General features: G+C 44.6%; 1 protein-coding gene across 1 annotated transcript in view; it reads right to left on the bottom strand.

The window, feature by feature from the left end:
• Positions 1 to 15,768: 15,768 nt before the first annotated feature.
• Positions 15,769 to 18,209, bottom strand: part of PAPOLG (poly(A) polymerase gamma) — a 128,745-nt gene continuing 126,304 nt past the window's right edge. The window contains exon 23 of the mRNA XM_088665452.1: positions 15,769 to 17,023. The gene's annotated coding sequence lies outside the window, so the exon portion shown is untranslated. The remainder of the gene's footprint in view (positions 17,024 to 18,209) is intronic.

Raw genomic sequence — 18,209 nt, 5'->3', positions numbered from 1 at the left:
ATTTCTGACTGATGGTCAAATAAAATCTGATTGATTGAAATCAATATTATTGAAAAACATTGAAATCTCTCTCTCTCTGTGTGTGTGTGTGTGTGTCTGTCTGTGTCTGTGTCTGTGTGTCTGTGTCTGTGTTTGGGTTTAAGTCCTGGGAACAATGTACCTGATTATTTTTCCTAGACATGTGCAGATCGGCCTTGAACAGAAGATTGGCATGTCAACACATGTCCATGTCTTTTTGATACGATCTCTCATAAGGACACCCAATAATTTAACTGAAGTGCTGAAAGGATGGGGAAACAACCCGTTATTAATGGACACGGAGCACAGGAAGTGATGAGGAGAGGGATATTTATAACAGCAAACAAGTTTGAGAAAATGGGAGAGTCCCAGTCATGTTCCTTGTTCCTCATAGCCCAAAAGCAGCAGAGCCTTCAATGAGATCAACCCGCGAGCTTATAGCTCAAAACACGGCTAAGTGTTACCTAGAAACAGAGAAAGCAGTCTTTTAGCAGGCTGTTTCATCATCTGTCCTCTACTGCATGACATTGGCTCTCCAATGTCTAATGTACAGAGATCTTTCCCAGGCCAGCTTTGCTGCCTAAGGGCCTTTTAATTGGATAAAGCTATGAAACATGTGTTCTCCCAGTAAGCTATGGGTTGCTCCATTATAAGGGAAACTTCTGGGCAAATCCACAGCAAGCATTTAAAACACATGACTTAGTAGCAGCAGCAGCAGCAGCAGCAGCAGCAGCAGCAGCAGCAGCAGCAATAAATTTATACACCGCCCATCTGGCTGGGTTTCCCCAGCAACTCTGGGCAGCTCCCAACAAAATTAAAAGCACAATAAAACATCAAACATTAAAAACTTCTCTAAAGAGGGCTGCCTTCAGATGTCTTATAGAAGTCAGATAGTTGTTTATTTCCTTGACATCTGATGGGAGGGCATTCCACAGGGTGGGTGCCACTACCAAGAAGGCTCTCTGCCTGGTTCCCTGCAACCTCGCTTCTTGCAGTGAGGGAACCACCAGAAGGCCCTCGGAGCTGGACCTCAGAATCAATGGGGGTGCAGACGCTCCTTCAAGTTCTTTACCCAGAAAAATCCCAGGAGTCGTCATTTACCCCTCACAGAGCTACAGTTCCCAGCAAGCTATGACATACAATTCCTTAACAAGCTACAATTCCTTAACACAGCGTTTCTCAACCGCTGTTCCGCGGCACACTAGTGTGCCGCGAGACGCTGGCTGGTGTGCCGCGATGTGCGGCGACGAGAAGGGAGATTTGCATTGTCACGTGCCTGGCGGCCGCCAATATGCCAACACTAACCCGCCGGAAAGGAAGCCGGCTGGGTCACGACGCGGAGCGAGCGCAGCTCTCAACAGCCACCACCACGGGAGGGTGGTTTTAGACAAACTTAAAGAAGCTGGCTGGCTGAGCTCAACCTGAAACTTGCTGAGCAAAGGATTGTGCTGGCAGAGAAATCAGCGGCTTGTGAAGCCTTATTACAGGAGATTGCAACCAACACAGCAATTGGCAAGTGTTTCTTACAGTCATAATTATATAGTCAATATAGGGCGGCACAGAGTTAAATTTTTTAACTTTTTTAATGGTGGTGTGCCTCGTGATTTTTTTCATGGAACAAGTGTGCCTTGGCCCAAAAAAGGTTGAGAAACACTGCCTTAACAAGCTAGGCTTCTCAGGATTCTTTGGGGGTAACTCATGAGATTGAAAAGTATGTTACATGTGCTTTATAGTGAGGATCTGCCCACTGTTACCAATCCCAGACCTCGCAGAGACCTTTCATATAAGAATCAGTGTGTGCGCGACCCTATTTATATGCCTATATACAGTGCTTTTTTCTATATATATATCTATATATATATATATATATATATATATATATATATATATATATATGTTAAGGGGTACTCTCATTTTCCCACTCATATTGAATGTTCCAATAAAAAAGCCAATTAACATATCCATAATCATAATCCAATTAAAAACAATAAACTAAAAAAACCACACCAAATTACAGCTATTCCAATCCCGGTTGTTGTCCAAGCCTGTTGTTTGATGTTACGCATACTGTTTGCAATATTGCAATATAAATGAACTGTATTCCACAGATATAAGTCATTTGGTGATCGATCAGCTTTCGGAGACCACACAATTGCCCCCTTCTGGGCCCTAGAAGGGGGGCTGCCAGACATCCATTTAGCCTTTTCTCTCGCTCATAATGAAGAAATTCTGCACACAGATGCACTGTATGTTATCCCAAATTATTGTCTGAAGTTACTAGAAAGTCAGCCAGCAAGCATCTCCCACTTTCCTCAAAAAAAGGGAGGAACTCTCATTTTTCTGTGCTGCGTCATATTAACAAGCTCCATCTTGTTTCTTCTTTTATCTTTATCAAGTCTTTCAAGTCTAAATAAAGCTGCGCAATTCAATACTTAATTATAAATAAAATACCATCTGTACTTTAAAAAAGTTTATTTTTAAATCATTTTTATTAATCCTATATAATAAAATGCAAGTGTCCCTGCGTCCACGTTTTCCCGTGTGTCCCTGGGTTACTGCGCATGTGCCCCAGGAACACAGGGATTGGACCAGAGACTTAGAACGCACGCGCACGCGCTCTCCCCCCAACCCCTCTGCCTACCGTTTACCTACCTGCGGCCGCCAACCACTCGCTTCTAAGCAGCAGTGTGAGGAGGCTGCAAGATAGACCCATGCGCTTCTCTCTCTCTCTTTCTTTCTCTTTCTCTCTCTTGCACGCACACACACACACACAGGGAGGGAAGGCAGGTCTACTCAGGAGGAAGCGGGCTTCAGAAGGCTGCCTCCCCTTCTCCTCCCAGACGCAGCAGCCGAGCGCAGAGAGGGAGGGAAGGCAGGTCTACTCGGGAGGAAGCGGGCTTCAGAAGGCTGCATCCCCTTCTCCTCCCAGACGCAGCAAACGCAGCAGCTGAGCGCAGAGAGGGAGGGAAGGCAGGTCTACTCAGGAGGAAGCGGGCTTCAGAAGGCTGCCGCTCCTCTCACATGTTCCTAGCGCCCGTTTACTGAACGGGCTGAATAACACTAGTTTTCCAATAAAAACAGCCAATTAACATATCCATAATCATAATCATAATCCAATTAAAAACAATAAACTAAAATAAAAAACCAAATTACAGTCCAAATTATTAATTATTATTTTTTCTGGGCTCCCCATAGTCTGGACCTCTTGGAGTATATCTCCAATATCTTCGTTCCTGCCTTCTTTTTGTTGTTCTCATATCTTCCACTTTCTGATCTTAACACTTTAAAGTTCTCCGTCCCTGGCTATACGATTCTCAATCATGTCAGAAATCATTTATCCTTTCATCCATCGAATACAGCTTTATTTGTAAATATGTATTTTTCCAACTGTCTATTTGCCAGAGCAGCTTTTCCTGACTTCATTCCAATCTTCCAATCTGGGCTATCGTTTAGAGTTTAATGACGCAGCAACTACCATGTTGTTAAGTTATTCCAATCTGGGCTGTTGTCTAAGCCCGGATTGGAATAACTGTTGTTTGATGTTAAGCATACTGTCCGCAATACTGCAATGTAAATTAACTGTATTCCACAGCTAAGCTACTACAAAGTCAGCCAGCAAGCATCTCCCACTTCCCTCAAAAAAAGGGAGGAACTCTCATTTTTCTGTGCTGCATCATATTAACAAGCGGCATCCTGTTTCTTCTTTTATCTTTATCAAGTCTTTCAAGTCTAAGTAAAGCTGCACAGTTGAATACTCAATTATAAATAGGAGTCCATCTGTACTTTTTTTTAAAGGTTTCTTAATGAGGTTTGGCATAGAAAAAAAATTGTAGGTATTGAGAAGAAAAAAGAAAAAAAGAACGTACCGATCACCTCCGTAATCCAAACATCATGATGAGAATCTCTTAGAAGTCCGAGCTTAAACACTAGGGAGTGTGCCATTCTGCAGTTTTTTTCTCAGTCTTCTTCGGTCCAGATTATGTCTGTCTATTGTCCAAATCTAATTATTTTATCAAACAGATATTTCCGGCTATGAGAGTGGCTCAGAGAGTGCCAGACGTGTCGTGCTCTGGGACCCAGTGTCCTGCCGCTTGCACCTTGATGCAAGCTGACAATCTCGGACAATCCGTGGGTCTATGAGACAGTCCTCCCCCACCCTGGGGAGTCTGCCAGGGCTAATTACCCCCATATCAGTCCTGAATTACTGGCATGGCTGAGGTCCGATCGTATGGAAGTCAGCCATTTATCACCGCCAGAAACAGGAAGCCTCTGAAATACTGTCCCTCAATGAGGCCAAAATTAGATTCACAAAATGTTTAGGGGTGTGTGTACCCCTGCGTACCCCCAGAAAAAAAGCACTGGGTAATATATTTTATTTAACGGAATTTGTAACTTAATCATCAGAACCTCTGAGCAGTTTACGTAGAATATGGAACATACTGATAACTGATAATATTTTAATATTTTGTTGGAAGCCGCCCAGAGTGGCTGGGGGAACCTGGCCAGATGGGCGGGGTATAAATAATAAATTATATTATTATTATTATTATTATTATTATTATTATATATTAAGAGCAAGTTAACTTAAAAGAAAATGAAAAGAAAAGCAGCATTTTAAAAATAAAAGATTTATTTTATTATTTATTATTTACTTTTGAAATAAAAACCCTATGTTGTTGTTTAGTCGTTTAGTCGTGTCCGACTCTTCGTGACCCCATGGACCATAGAACGCCAGGCACTCCTGTCTTGCACTGCCTCCCGCAGTTTGGTCAAACTCATGTTCGTAGCTTCGAGAACACTGTCCAACCATCTTGTCCTCTGTCGTCCCCTTCTCCTAGTGCCCTCAATCTTTCCCAACATCAGGGTCTTTTCCAAGGATTCTTCTCTTCTCATGAGGTGGCCAAAGTATTGGAGCCTCAGCTTCACGATCTGTCCTTCCAGGGAGCACTCAGGGCTGATTTCCTTAAGAATGGATAGGTTTGATCTTCTTGCAGTCCATGGGACTCTCAAGAGTCTCCTCCAGCACCACAATTCAAAAGCATCAATTCTTCGGCGATCAGCCTTCTTTATGGTCCAGCTCTCACTTCCATACATCACTACTGGGAAAACCATAGCTTTAACTATACGGACCTTTGTCAGCAAGGTGATGTCTTTGCTTTTTAAGATGCTGTCTAGGTTTGTCATTGCTTTTCTCCCAAGAAGCAGGCGTCTTTTAATTTCGTGACTGCTGTCACCATCTGCAGTGATCAAGGAGCCCAAGAAGGTGAAATCTCTCACTGCCTCCATTTCTTCCCCTTCTATTTGCCAGGAGGTGATGGGACCAGTGGCCATGATCTTGGTTTTTTTGATGTTGAGCTTCAGACCATATTTTGCGCTCTCCTCTTTCACCCTCATTAAAAGGTTCTTTAATTCCTCCTCGCTTTCTGCCATCAAGGTTGTGTCATCTGCATATCTGAGGTTGTTGATATTTCTTCTGGCAATCTTAATTCCGGCTAGGGATTCATCTAGTCCAGCCTTTCGCATGATGAATTCTGCATATAAGTTAAATAAGCAGGGAGACAATATACAACCTTGTCATACTCCTTTCCCAATTTTGAACCAATCAGTTGTTCCATATCCAGTTCTAACTGTAGCTTCTTGTCCCACATAGAGATTTCTCAGGAGACAGATGAGGTGATCAGGCACTCCCATTTCTTTAAGAACTTGCCATAGTTTGCTGTGGTCGACACAGTCAAAGGCTTTTGCATAGTCAATGAAGCAGAAGTAGACGTTTTTCTGGAACTCTCTAGCTTTCTCCATAATCCAGCGCATGTTTGCTATTTGGTCTCTGGTTCCTCTGCCCTTTCGAAATCCAGCTTGCACTTATAAACCCTATACTGTATTATAAAATAGTGTTACATAGCTTTATGAGCTTGAGTGGGGTGCGCAGGGGAGGGGGGAGTAGGGCGAATGCCAAGACCCTTCGAACCCCTGGATCCAGCAAGTGTTAAGATATAACCAAGGATTCGAATTCCTGGAATAGCCAGGCTAGCTTCCTGGTGAGGAATAATGCCCTCAAAAAGACTTTGCAGAGTTTGTGTGTATGCGTAACTGCTTGGGGACATGGCATGGAGTGGGGAAACGGTCGGTGGGAGAAGGGTTAGCTGTGTCCCCCCCCCCACTCAGTGGTGGAGCTTCATGCTCCGGTACCAGGGGGCAGAGAGCAGGCGGGGCGGGGCGGGGCTGGCGTGAGTCCTGGGGGTGTGGCGCGCCATTTGAGGAACCCCACCAGGATTACGCTGCCGGGGGCGGTGCGCTCCCCCCGCACTCCTCTTCCTCCACCAGTGCCCCCACCTTGCTTTGGCAATCTCTCCCATCCAAAGTGGCTTTTGCTGTAGTAAGCCAGGGCTACTGTTCTGAGCGCTGGCATGAGCGCTGGGAGTAAGCATGTAGGATTTTCAGATGGAGAAAAGGGCAGAAGAGTATGGTTAAGAAAGTTGAGTGTACTGCAGAGAGTGGCATCCTTACATTGCGTTCCCACTAGGGATGAGTGAATCTCAATTTCTGTTTCCTGTTTTTCCACTTCAGTTCAGTACTCCACGTTTCCACATCAGTTTGCGATTTTAAAAAATCCTCGTGAAAATCCATCAGCTTTAGGGGTGATACCTCCTGATATACTCATTTTTGTATGCAATATTGTCTCATACAGTCATACCTCCACTTATGTATCCCGCTGGATACGTAAACTTTGGGATGCGAATGCGGCAAACCTGGAAGTATTTCCCCGGGTTTTGCTGCGTGCGCATGCGCAGAAGCGCTCCTCCAGTTGCGAATTCCTCGGTATGCGCCCAGACCTCCGGAACAGATCCTCTCTTTTTTTTGGTATAATTTTTATTAAGTTTTTTTTTAACCACATACATAATTATACACATAGATATTATTACATTTTTGTATATCACATAATCCTTTATATAATATATCAAAATATATATAATAAAATGCAACTACTGAAAAAAAGAGAGAACAACATCAACAACAATATACAATTAAGTTCCCCAAAATACAATGAATCAAACCAGTTTCCCCACCCTCACCCCTATTACCTCGTCCTTTATTTTGATCTATCCTATCGAGTTCGGCTCAGACCTCCGGAACAGATCCTGTTTGCAACCAGAGGTACCACTGTATACAAATTCTTGTCAAGCAACTTCCCCCTCATATATAATGCATATTTTCACTAGCATATGCATTTAGACACATGCCTTACCCTAGTCAGGGCCGGCCCACCCATGAGGCAAGGGGAGGGGCCTGCCTCAGGCAACAGGATCTACAGGAATGCATTGCCGGCTACTGCTGCTGTTACTGTGGTGAAAGTGAAAGCTGAGGCATGCTTCTTGGAGGCCGGAGCTGCCTCGACCTCAGCAGCCCCCCACTACATGCCGTCTGCACCGCAATCTGTTGGCAAATAGGAGGTGATGCTTGTCTCCTCGTGCCCTTGTTGCTGTGTGTTGGACCGATGGCACACACTTGCTGGCTGGGGGAGCAGGCCAGGCAATGACCAAGATGGTGCAAAGTCCTGTTTCTCTGTGGGTCCACTCTCATGGGGGGGGGGGAATGAGGCAGGGTCTGCTATTTTTATTCCTGGAAGATACCCATTTATAGTTGGTGTTTTATTGCATTTATCTTATCGTTGCTGCTTGCTGCCTTGAGAGATGACAACACACACACACACAGCTGATTGCAATGATAAAAATAAATAAAACAGCAGCTGTAAGAGAAAGGTCCCTCCCCAGTCTGACCGGCGGGTGACATCAGGAGAAAAAATCTTTACCGTGGCCATACTTTGACATTTTCAGATTTCTGCCAGTGACGTTTCATGTCATCTAGACTGTCCACCCCCACACTGCCAAAAGATCACTGTTGCTGTACTAGCTTTGATGTGGGCACGTGGGTGGATCTCTTCAGCCTCACTCCAAGAGGCTTACATCGCAAGCAACCTCAAAAAGCAAAGAGGCAAGGGGCTCTGTGATGGTGGTGGTTTTTCTGCTGTGGGGGGCAAGAAACACTAGCCTTAAACCTGACCTAGCACCTGCATCCCAGGGCAGAGTCCCACTGACATGGTGGGTAGGGTTGCCAGGCTCAATAGAGGACAGGACTTCTGTGCCTTTAATTGCCCTGCTCTCTTCTGAGTCTGGAAACCTTGAAGAGAAACCAGCAGACCCTTTGTGAGGAAATATGCAAGTTGGCATGGTTATTTGTATGTTTCCCATCAAAACAAATCAACACAGAATCTTGCCTTTAGCACACTAGCTGCAGAAATGCCCTACTCGTTCAATAGGATTGTAGGGTTGACAATATTATAATTACAGTTGTGGCACACGGTATGAAAAGTACTGTAGCTAAAGCCACGCATGACACAACTTTCATTTTCCCCAGCCTACATTTCTTTTCATTTGGTTATCTCTTCAAATGGTTCTCAAGGCCATTGCTGGCAAGGAGAAATCAGTCTGGGCTCAATCCAAGCGTTGCTTGTTGAAACCTATATTTGGGGCACATACTTCCAGTAATCCACCTCCTCTAATAATACAATCCTATTGTATGAAGATATTATCCTGTTGTTGTGAAAGGTCCACCCTGTGACCTGTGAGTACAGGGTGATGATAATAATAATAATAATAATAATAATAATAATAATAATAATAATAATAATAGGGTTATTTCGTCTCTCATACCTTTCCATCTATTTTAGCAATGGGTCAGACTATTAGCTCAATATTGTCTACTACAGCATTTCAGGAAGGGAGTTCCTGAAAGTCTTACCTGGCGATTAGGGACTGGACCTGGAACCGTCTGCAGACAAAGCTACAGCTGTCCACCTTCCCATTTGTTCTACCTCCATTCTTTAGATGATGCACCTTTTATTGCATCATTAAGCCAGTGCCACACAATGGGGAAGGATCAATTACATCTTGTGCCAGTCTTCCAAAGCACGCACAGAAGAGGCAGAGAAACTATAAACTACCAATTGGGGAAAGCACTCCAGTTTAGCTTGCAGTGCTTGTGGATTGAGGCTTCTGAAACGGCTGCCTTAGAAGACAGACATGCTGACAAAGGAGGTTGAAAGGCCACCCTGACCTACAGTATTTAGTCAAAAGCTGGTGGGACTGATGCCTTGAGGGCTTGATCTGTACATTTTCTCAGCATGAGATGACTGTGGCATGAGAACCACCAGGAAACCATGGTAATGAACAACATGGACTCCAAACCTTCTCAACAACCACTGTAAAGGCTATATAAACAGCTGTTTGTGGCAAAACAGCTCACCCATGGGCCATGCTGGAAATACGCCAGCTAAACGTCCTTGGTGGTCGCTTTCAGACAACCTGGTTATTGAGCAATCGTCCTGATTCGTTTGCGCAAAGCTTGTGAGATTGCATGCTCATCCTGATTTGTCTGTGGGAAGGGTTGTGCAATGGGTTGGGGAACTGGATCTTGCAAGCTGGACCTTTATTTCTCCCCAACCACTGTGGGCCAGGTTTGACAGGGGTGGGTGAATGGGTCTACGTGTCAATCACCTGCTGTTGCAAAGCCAAGTGTGGTGGACAGTGCTCTGAAACGCTGATAATCAGCTGACTGTCAGGGCTTCAAAATGCTGGGCAGAGCCCTCTGCAATGACTTGCTGATTGTTTGCAATGTTTAGCTGATTGTCGAGCCTTGCAAAGAGCCATTCAGGGCACTACGGGCAGGCTCTGCAGGTTCAGCTGAACTGCAGTGGCTGCAACCCCTTTTGGCCCAGCTACATCTTGACCTGCCCCACACCTGACATCATATATGTATGGCATTCTGGGCAGGTGGGTGTGGCTTGGCCTGACCAAAATTGCCTTGAGGGCCAAATGGGGAGATTCCCCACTGCTTCTCAATGATGTCACATCAAACAGCTGTTTGCCCCACTCTTTCCAATCACTTTTCTTTTACTGGGGCGCGGGAGAAACCTGGTTTGTTTTGGAAGCGAATTCCGTTGTGCAAGAGCAGAAAATCCATTTCAGCTGGCGACCTAAATTTGCCACTTGAAATCCCATCTGCAAAATAGCTACAAACTGGAAGTGTTGGAGCTCTTCTCTCTTCCCCATCCCAATATTTAGATAAGTAAAAGTAGGTAACCCCAATAATAGTTCCTGTGGCGTGACTACAAAAGTGAGCTGTAGCTTGCTGAAACACAGCCAATATTCCCAAAGAGCTTTCGCTTACATTCAAATTCTGAGATGAGCAATTAAGGGATTTCAGCTTTGCCTGAGCTTCTGTTTCCTCCTGATCCATATTAGCAAATAACCATCCCTCTCTTCTTTCAGGCACCTTTTGAAAACTATTTTGTTTCCTCAGCCCCCTGCAATATGAATTTTCTATTTTTTAAAGCCCAACTGGTATTTAATTATGTTTCTAATAGATGCTTTTTGCCCATTTTGTGACTGCATGTTGTATGCCGCTTTGATGTGTTAGCAGGAAAGCGCTGATTATAAATATGCAAATAAATAATAACCACTTTGTCTCCTGTCATGTTTGTGCTCTGTGGGTGGGTGCCAGTGTTTTTAAGTTGGTTTCTCCTACTGCAGCTACCAAACCTCACTGCTGTTACTCATTGTCTCTTCCCAACACCTTAACAGGGGGCTTGTAATCTCCTTGTGGGTACATTCACAAAGCCATCAGTCTTTGACCCAAAGAGAATAGTGGAACATGTAGCTCAGTGGTAGAACACCTGGTCTTGTATACAGAAGGTCCCACCCAGGTTCAATCTCTCTTGAACTCCGTCCCAAAACCGTGGAGAGCCACTGCCTATCAATATAGACAATACAAAAGCAGATGAACCATTGGTCTGACTCAGTATAAAGTAGTTTTCTGTGAGACACTTCTGGCAAGGCAATACCAGCAATGATGGCTAGGGAGGAGGTTCTACATCACTCTCCCTCCCCATGTCCCCCCAGCACATCCAATGGTTTCCTCCACCCCCACAGACACTTTCAAGAGCTGCTGCCCCCGCCTGCCTGTCCCCCCCCCCCATTTTATGCTATATAAACCGCTGTGAGAACTTTCTTCTGTAATGCAATGGATGTAAGCGTTCTAAATGAGAAAAGCTGGTGTTGACAGAGGAGGAAGCAATCTCATCACCAAGTTTCTTCATAGCATCTGTTCCCTGGTTTTCATCAGCACTGCTGACGCCATGAAAAAAGGGAAGAGTTGGTGTGACAACCTTGTGCAGGTGAGGAGAGCCTCACCTGTAAGTGTTGAAGGGAAGCATCTGGCCTGGCTGTCTTTTCCCAGGGCTAACGTGGGAATCAAGGCAACCCCCAAAAGGATTTCTTTTCTACATATTGAGCTTAGGGCTGTTAAGTTTTGTGTTTGTTCCCCACTGCAAGAGGCTGCATTTTAAGAACCAGGAGGTCCTAATAGAAGTGGGTTGATTATTTCTTGGCTGAGGTGAAAAAACTGATGAATTTAGCAAACTTTGTACTGGAATGTTGAAGTTCAAAGCCTTGTGCTCTTACCATGCTGCAGGCCTGATTAGCAACAGGTGCTTTGCGACAGGTTCAGAGGGCCCCCGAAGGTCATAGCTGCCAAGTTATCCCTTTTTAAAAGGGATTTTCCCTTATGCTGAATAGGCTTCCTCGCGAGAAAAGGGAAAACTTGGCAGCTATGCCCGAAGGTGGGTGTTGCTACCCCCTTTTTTTACAGATATATTTCGCAACATGTCATTGACACAATAATAGTGCAATAGTGGTGGATTTATCCTGGACTGTCCACACATTATTTCGCTTTGTTCGTGGTTCTGTGATGCTCTAAAACAGGCATCCCCAAACTGCGGCCCTCCAGATGTTTTGGCCTACAACTCCCATGGTCCCTAACTAACAGGACCAGTGGTCGGGGAAGATGGGAATTGTAGTCCAAAACATCTGGAGGGCCGTTTGGGGATGCCTGCTCTAAAATAAAGCATAACAAAAAAAAAACCCTGAACAAACCACAACATCTGTAAGTATTAAAATAAGTTGCAGGATTTCAGCAGGATGTTATGGGACACGCATGGATTGGAAACGAAGCAGTGTGCCCGCTCCAAAACTTTTTCTGGCACAAATGGTATTAAGAGTGGGATTGTGTATAACTGCTGTGATTTCAGAAAGCACGGCCAGTAATAAAGGATATGCGAGTTGCAGTCCACCAGCGTATAGAGGACCAAAGGGGAGCCAACCCTCCATCAGATTTCTTTTCTCCCTGATGCTGTTGAGTCAGCCAGCAAATCTCTTCCAGGTAGTAGTAGTAGTAGTAGTAATAATAATAATAATAATAATAATAATAATAATAATAATAATTTATTTATTATTTATACCCCGCCCATCTGGCTTGGTTTCCCCAGCCACTCTGGGTGCCTTCCAAAAGAAATGTTAAAATACAATAATTTATTAAACATTAAAAGCTTCCCTAAACAGGGCTGCTTTCAGATGTTCTCTAAAAGTCGGTATAGTTGTTTTTTCTCTTTGACATCTGGTGAGAGGGCGTTCCACAGGGCGGGTGCCACTACCGAGAAGGCCCTCTGCCTGGTTCCCTGTAACTTGGCTTCTCGCAGCGAGGGAACCGCCAGAAGGCCGTCGGCGCTGGACCTCAGTGTCCGGGCAGAATGACGGAGGTGGAGACGCTCCTTCAGGTATACTGGACCGAGGCCATTTAGGACTTTAAAGGTCAGCACCAACACTTTGAATTGTGCTTGGAAACGTACTGGGAGCCAGTGTAGTAAGAGCTTTACAATCTGGACCTTGGTTGTTGGGAGGGGAGGAACTCTCAAGTCACCTGCTGCGACCACTTAGTACTGTAATTTCATGCATGAAGGACTTTATGAGTATTTGCTTAAGTTACAATTCCAATGGTGCTAGTTGCGTCCAGGTCACCACCTCATTATATCCATACGGATATTATCAGTTTATGCAATCTGAGGATGTTTACCAGATTCCTGCTGGAGGCCTATTAGCTGCATGCTCAACTTATCCTTCCTGGCTTGCAAAATCTTTCCGGGTGGAGGTAGCTGGTTGGGATTATGGAAATTGCTAATGGGTGCCTGAACGAGGATGATAGACCAGCCACATTAAAATGAGACTACTGGAGGCTTGTATTGTTTATTTTCAAAGCTCTCATGAGATTCCATCGGAGCTCAGTAATTACTATTGAGTCTCAAATATTCCAAACTTGGGCAAGTTGCTCAGGTGGAGTTTCAGTCCCAAAGCATCATGCTCTGGTCACCTTGGTGAAGGGGGTAGGGGACTTATGGCCGTCCTATCATCCCTGACCATTGGACATGCTCATTAAGTTGCTTTAGTATAGAACCAGGCTTAGAAGGGGCACATGCGACCCTGTTAAGTTCTCCTAGACAAGGGGGTCAGCAAACAAGGGGGTCACCTTGGTGAAGGGGGTAGGGGACTTATGGCCGTCCTATCATCCCTGACCATTGGACATGCTCATTAAAGTTGCTTTAGTATAGAACCAGGCTTAGAAGGGGCACATGCGACCCTGTTAAGTTCTCCTAGACAAGGGGGTCAGCAAACTATTTCAGCAGCGGGCTGAACCACTGTCCATCAGACTTTGGGGGGGGGCGGACTGTATTTTGAAAAGATAATAATGAACGAATTGTCCTATGCCCCACAAATAACCCAGAGATGCATTTTAAATAAAAGCACACATTCTACTCATGTAAAAACATGCTGATTCCCGGATCGTCTGCGGGCTGGATTTAGAAGGCGATTGGGCCGGATCTGGCCCACGGGCCTTAGGTTGCCAACCCATGTCCTACCTAGAGCATTCAGCAGCTTTCAACACATGGTATTTTTCCAAGGCACCCTGGCAGATTGACAAATGGGGAGCACAGTGCTGAAACGCATCGTTATTCCTGGTTGCAGAACTTGCCAGTAGGAGTCTGCTATGCCCAGCGCCCTATAAGGTACCACAGGCACTCCTGTTGTCTCCTGTGCTACTTTGCATGAAAGGAGTAAAAGATATGGACCCAGGTACGACTGGTATGGCGAAAGAACCGAGTTAGTTTGCTTTGTTTTAAATAGGAGCCAAGGGAGTATGATTGTGAACCGAGACCCCAAGGTTGTTCATTCATTCTTATCCAATCCACTTCCAAACTCAAGCAAGGTAAGACACAGGTAGTGTTGAATTGGCGAGTAGCCGATCCAAGAATAAGTGCATAGCCAGCCCATCTTGGGAAGGGTTGCTCCCCTATTCAAAAGCCAGGTTTGCCGTTTTGGGTGTTCTGTTGGGTGCAAGACACCCACTGCTGCATCTGCACACCTAGATGCAAACAGTATCTATTAAGAAACTAAATAAAAAAATACCTTCTAGTAGCACCTTAGAGACCAACTAAGTTTGTCATTGGTATGAGCTTTTGTGCGCATGCACATTTCTTCAGATACTGTTTAAGATACAGTGGAACCTCGGTTTACGACTACCTCTGTTTACAAAAACCTCCGTTTACGAACGCCGTGGACCCGGAAGTGTTTACACCCGGGTTCCGCAGCGTTGGATGCACAGAAGTGATCTGCGCAGCTCACGCATGCGCTGAAGCAATCTGCACAGCGCGTGTGTGCGCAGAAGCGCTCTATTGGCGCTTTGCGCATGCGCAGAAGCATGCCTTCGGCAAGCGAATGCCTCGGCGGAACGGATTGTGTTTGCAAACCGAGGTACCACTGTACTGTTTTTGCTACAGTACCATCCAGTTTGGACTGTTTTCACATATCTAGGGTTAGTTTTGAAAGTTTTAGCTGTTACTAACTGGCGTATGCTGCAGAAACAACTCTAAACCAGTGATGGCCAAACTTGGCTCTCCAGATGTTTTGGGACTTCAACTCCCATCATCCCTAGCTAAAAGGACCAGTGGTCAGGGATAATGGGAATCGTAGTCCCAAAACAGCTGGAGGGCTAAGTTTAGCCATCACTGCTGTAAACACATGGACTACCAAAATGTTAAACTTCCAAGTGTGCCATAGTCGCCAACAAACACCATACTCTCAATTGCCCTACTTTCAAGAAGTCACAGGGCTGCATCCAGCTATGTCATACTCGGTGAAGATCCAATGATAGTCTTGTCCACACACACCTGCTGAATAGGAGCAAATGTCAACTGGGTTTTCTGTAGATTGGCGCTTGCTCCGATTCAGTGGTAAAGAGCAGGCTTTCCGGGGGAAAGTGGCGGGGCAAACAGAAAACCGGTCGGATCTGTGCTTTCTAGGAATGGGGCAAGCAGAAGTGTGCACGAATACGTAGTCAATGCGTTCAAGTTGGTCATACCCAATTAATTCAGTGGATCTACTCAACAGTGTGACTTAAGGGCCTTTTCAGTTGACCCAATCCTAACCACCCATTGCTTCACAGCCTATCTGTGAAGAATGGCATTAGCCCCCATAGTCTAATAGCCTTTGAAAGGTGGAATTTTATTCAAAGGCTGCTGCATCCCTGAGACACTCTCTTACACCAGCTCTTAGCACATAGCACATGTGTGCATTTATCCATGCAGGGAATCAATCTTGTGAAACAGCAACTTCACTAGCATTCTAAGTGGGGAGGAGGTTTCTATACTCCTGATTGAAATGAGAAATAGGAATTGCATCAGAATGACAGTTTAGGGGGAAGTTACCAGGTGGTCGGCATTTTAACTAGGTCAAAGTGTAATTGGGTCTCTGGCCACACACAAATAAAGCAGATGAGAGACTAGAGTTTTTTAAATTCTTCTTTGAAAAGATGATATTTTACAATACATACAAAAATACTCTGAATATACATTATCTTTTTTCCCCTCCTCATTACAAAAAACACAAGACAACACATAATTTAAGATTTGTAAACAGTATTTGTTCCTAACACTTCTGGAGATTGATTTGAGGGTGGAGAGCAAATTTTGGGAGATAGTTTGGCAACACGAGTGCAGTGGTGTTAAATTGGGCAGTGTTGATTCTAGGCAAATTATTCATAATAGTACGTTGTCCAGACTTCAGTAAAACTCAGTATTCCAGCCCTGCCTGCATTCATAGTCACAGTTGACAGAAAATGGGTAAACTAAAAAAGGCAGGCCAGGAATTTTAATATACCGGTAAACTGGACAAGATATGAGCAATAGTTTTGAGATTTCAGCCAATAAAACTCACAATCCAAATTACTTGTGTTAAGGCCATACAGCGAAGCCTTCAGACAGTTCCAAAGTTTCAGTGTCAGAAATTATTCTAGACAATTCAGTATTGTGGCAGATTTAAGTTTTTGCTTGAATTTTTATTTTATTTTTTATTTTTTAAAAAAACCCAGAGTGCAATCCAATTAAAACTGAATCACATTTAACTCTCATGGATTTCAAATAGGACAGGGAAGATGAGTAGTGAGAGAAAGCTATGCTCAACTCTCATTACGATCCACGGAGCAATTATGTTCTTAAACTATGGGTGGATTGTGTCCTAGGATTTCGTTTTGTGGGCCTCCGTGTGCATAGGTATAGGTGCCTAATTCTACAAGTTTGCCTTTTAAAAGGAGAAGCACCCTTGGCACACAGAGATTCTCCAGTGCGTAAAATTATTCAGGCCAATTTCACAAGAATCACCTAATTCATGAAATCTATCAGTTTAGTGGAGCGGTCTCCACCTTTCCACGCCGCTAAAATTGCTCGTGGGTTTCCTGATTAGAGCTGCCAGCTGTGTAAAGAATATGTTTTAAGGGGAGAGATTCAGACTGCCTGTGCTGCTGTGATAAACCAGTGGAAGTCCACCATAGCCAAGCTGTCTGCATGACACCCCTTTTAGGAAAAATATGCACAATACATTTTTTTTTTGGATTTTTATAACAAAAGACGTTTCCCACTCAAGACAACACGAGACTTAAAATGAAGCTATGCGTCCGCACAGTGAACAAGGGAACAAATATCCAAATCACAGGCACGCAGGGCCGTGGATTTTGGGCAATAGCATCTTGGAATATCTTGGCAACAGTTCAGATGGTGCAGCACCTGCAGAGTGAAATTTGCAGAAGATTAAATCAGTTTAAACAAAGACAAGGTGCATTGCATTGCATTGCGCAATCCATTGAGCTCAGTACTCGGCTACACTCCACTTACCTGTGTGGTAGCTATCCATGATGTCAGGCAGAGGACTTTCCCAACTGAGATCTTAGCTGGAAGGGTACCACCGTTTAGCTGTGGCCCTATCTTCCTGCTTTAAATAAGGGACAGGGCACATTTCCCCCTCCCTCCCATCTCAAGGCAGGGTGGGGAATCTGCCAGCAGAGGCTGGAACAGGAGCCACCAAACGCACACACACTTCTGCTCACACACACACACACACACACACACACACACCTCTTCCACTCTCTTCCCTCCTTTCTCTCCCCCCCCCTCCCAGGGCCGGATTTAGGTCTGATGAGGCCCTAAGCTACTGAAGGTAATGGGGCCCTTTATATGTCCAGCTGTCCTTTGTCAGCAACAAATTGTCACTGTTTTATGTGTTGAATATATATGGTAATTTACAGACCTAATAGGTATCTAAAGCCATCGAAATGAATAAATTGTGTATTACATGAAATCAATCAGTAGGCATAAGACTCATACCCTTAGCCTATGCTGCCTAACCATCAGTCTACAAGCACTCTTTAGTATTAGATAACAGGTACAACACCTTGACCTACATTCAACTGTGCTGCTCTGCAGTCTGCAACTGCATGCTACATGTTGCCCTGCAACCAGTCCATGCAAAACGTAGGCACCCTATATATAGAAATGAACAAACCAGTGATATTTTCGGGAGCAGACCAGCAGGTAGGGTCCATTGCTTACATCATAGGAGCCTATACAGCACAAAACACTGTTGCTGTCTGTAGGTTTTGCTTTACTTGCTTTTTTATCTTATATTTTGGAAATGTGCATCATTTTTTTCCTTTAAATTTTTTTTGGGCCCCCAAGAGAGTGGAGCCCTAAGCTATAGCTTGCTTAGCTTGTACGTAAATCCGGCACTGCCCCCTCCTCCCTAGCTTCTTTACCCTGCACAGCAATTCAGCTCAAAATCAACCAGCAATGCTGGTTTTTAAGCCTAACTGCTGTGCAATGTCAGGGGTGTGTGATCTTTTAGGGGGAGGTCAATCCAGCTGCAACCTCATCTCCCTGGAAAATCTGTCCCTCATCCAGTACTTAGGCTTTAAAA

Source organism: Zootoca vivipara, chromosome 3 (assembly GCF_965207765.1).
Source record: "Zootoca vivipara chromosome 3, rZooViv2.hap1.1, whole genome shotgun sequence".
Lineage (NCBI taxonomy): Eukaryota > Metazoa > Chordata > Lepidosauria > Squamata > Lacertidae > Zootoca > Zootoca vivipara.
This window is presented reverse-complemented; position numbering and strand designations above follow the sequence as displayed.